This window comes from Asterias rubens, chromosome 4, assembly GCF_902459465.1.
Source record: "Asterias rubens chromosome 4, eAstRub1.3, whole genome shotgun sequence".
Classification (NCBI taxonomy): domain Eukaryota; kingdom Metazoa; phylum Echinodermata; class Asteroidea; order Forcipulatida; family Asteriidae; genus Asterias; species Asterias rubens.
This window is the reverse complement of record NC_047065.1, coordinates 18,623,080-18,626,458: the sequence shown is the minus strand read 5'-3', so window position 1 is coordinate 18,626,458 and position 3,379 is coordinate 18,623,080.

Genomic DNA, 3,379 nt, shown 5'->3' with positions numbered 1-3,379 from the left:
AGGGATTGTGATGTTGTTCGGTCACTGTCCGGTTACGCTGCTGCTGTGCCGTTGTTAGACGTAATGATCACCCTTTCACACGTGTCAATAAAGCCCGAACAAAGCTTCGTTACCCAATAAAAAGTGAGCTCTCTCGCTGGCAAACAGAGTCAATGGGCAGCTGAGATTGAATAGCAGCAACGGCGACAAGTTAAGTGAAAAGTTTTCAAACTGGCAGCACTGATGATGGTGAGGCAACAAAGCTGGGGTTTCACTCTCAGCAATGATTTAATTAATCGGTCTTCCACTTCGTTAGGCAAGGCATGGAGGAAGGGGGACAGGGATTGCCAACTGTCTGGCTGGGTATAAGGGTCTGGATTGATCCACAAAATGGTTGCATCACGGACTTTGAAGTGTTCGGGTTTTGAAATCACTTGCCCGTGAGAATCGAAACGATTCACGAAGTACTACAAGTGCAAGTACCAATCTTGCTCAATCTGTTCCTTTATGTCTCCAAGTAGTGAGCCGTAAAGGTCGATGAACCAATTTGCCGTTATGTGCGATTTATTTAATAGAGTCATTCACAGAGTAGGTTATTGGCTCATCTTTCAACAACCATCTGGTCCTCGCTCTAAACACACTGAGACAGGACCATTGGACCATGGAGGTAGAATTCCAACCATCTACACACAAACTACACAATCTTCCTAAAATTCCTGGTGGCTATCACGATAATACATTCAATGTACCTTATCGATAATAAATTAAAGCTCATAACTGAATTAACGCGTTTTGGGGATAAACACCCCGTTATCTGCGGTTATCGGTGATTGAATATTATTGAACAGCAACACAAACTTAGCCGTATGTGGAACCTTCAATCCAAAGGATGAGACCAGTGGGACCCCATGGACCAACGAACAGGGACCTATCGTCTGGGCCCAATCAATACCGCTCGCCAAATTTTGCAAAAGCAAAAAATTGAGCGGGGCACCAGTCACAACAATGCAAAATGAATATAATATGTTGGCTGGTAACCTTTTCCTTCTATAAGCAATTGTATGTGCTCATTATAGAAGCAATTTAAAGGAAATCACAAGTACAATATTTAAAAAAAAATTGGTAGCAAAAAGAAATAATGAATTCTAAAAGAAATCCCTTAAAAAAGGAAACAATTTACGTTAAAAAAAGTTGCACAATTTTCCCAGCGGGCAAAATCTTTCAAGACACCTGTTTTTTGCTCTGCATGATCCAATAGGCTAAACAAAACAAAATATGCTGTGCATGTCTTAATAGAATATGTTGACTAAACCTGTTTGCACTTTGTTTAATTCCACACAATGACGGGATTTGGTCTACTTTGCGGTGACAAAATCAACAAGCGAAGTTTTCTTTCGCGTTCTACTTTGCACTTCAGAGATTTGTGGCTGGTGGGAGCTTTCTTATGCGAGAACAACTTCTTAAAAACCCACAATATTAAGGGCCGAGGGCAATATTTGTTTTTTGCTGGCACCTACTCAATTTACACATTTATACTGTGCGTTGTGTAGACCTCTTTATTGTGCTATTATCTACCCCCATTTTATAAGAGAAATGCCAGGACTCCATTGGGTATTCAAAGAGGAGGAGTTGTGTAGTTTAGTAAATTCAAGTTCTTAAAGGCACTTGACACTGTATTGGTATGTACTCAAAAACATTGTTCGCAAGAAAAACAATTGAGCCCAAACTTGCACAGGTTTGTTATTTTATGCATATGTTGGTATACAATTTACCAAAGGTGTACTGTCCTGTGGCTTTAAAATCAGCTTATCGGTGGCACTGGACCATTGGAGCACCACCGTTTAAGCCTCATTTAGCTATATAACAAACAAACTAATAAGTTTGACAAATATTTTCAGGGAGCCAGTGCCTTTATTGGAATTATTGTGGCTTTTGAGGGGGAATTTTCGAAACCGCGAGTTTTGACTCCAACTTTACTACAGCTTCTGTCCACTGTACACGCCTGTTGTTCCAGTCTAGTATGGTAGCCCTGAAGGGACACAGCCAGTCGTGAATATTTTTTGCGACATCGTGAATATTTTTGAGACGTCGTGAATTTATTCACGAAAAGTTGCGAATATTTTTTCAACGTCGTGAATATTTTTGCGCCGTCGTGAATTTATTCACGACAAGTCGCGAATATTTTTGCGACGTCCCGAATTTTTTCACGACTAGTCGCGATTTTTTTCACGACTAGTCGCGAACATTTTCATGACGTCGTGAATATTTCTGCGACTAGTCGCGAATAAATTCGCGACTAGTCGCGAATATTTTTTCAGTAGCTTGAGTGTGTAATTACTGTATTCACGTTTACGGCTTAGTAAGACTAAGTAAAAGCTGTCCCGTACGATGATGGACCCGGAGGAGAATTCCGACTGATGCAAATCGATGGTGGGTTGTTTAAACAAAACTAACGTTAAAGGAACACGTTGCCTTGGACCGGACGAGTTGGTCTATAAAAAGCGTTTGTAACCGTTTGTTATAAAATGCATATGATTCGAAAGATGATTTAAAAGTAGAATACAATGATCCACACAAATTTGCCTCGAAATTGCGTGGTTTTCCTTTTACTTTGCGAACTAACACGGTCGGCCATTTATGGGATTCAAAAAATTGACTCCCATAAATGGCCGACCGTGTTAGTCGACGAGGTAAAAGGAAAACCGTGAAATTTCGAGACATGTTTGTGTGGATCATTGTATTCTACTTTTACAACATCTTTCTAACCATATTGTTCTCTAATCAATATCACACGAGAAGAGTGCCGAGGTAATCCCCGGAGCGTTCTATAAATCCAAAGCCGAAGGTCTTTCGAAAAGGGCCATAGAACCTATTATAACATCATGTAGGCATACATGTAGTAGTTTTCAATATGCTTCTGAGTGCACTGAGTTCTTTCATGTCAAATACACAACACCCGAGTAGAAGGATGCGTCTGAAGGGGACACACAAAGGAAAATAGTATTGGAAATCGACAAAAACACAAAGGAAGACGAAAGGATGAATGGAATATTTAATGAGGACACACAAAGGAAAGGGATTAAAATTTTGGGGACACACAAAAGAAAGGGATTCAGATTTTGGGGACATACAAAGGAAGACGAAAGGTTATATGACATATTTAATGAGGACACACAAAGGAAGACGGAAGGAGAAGGGATTAAAATTTTGGGGACACACAAAGGAAGACGGAAGGTTGAATGAAATATTTAATGAGGACACACAATAGGAAGATGGAGTTTCATCATACCTAAATTAAACGTAAACAGAACTATAGTACAGGATTAAAATGATCCCCCATCATAGGCAACTAACAGCTTAGTCAACTATATTGACCTATTATTTTCTACCCTCACCTGAA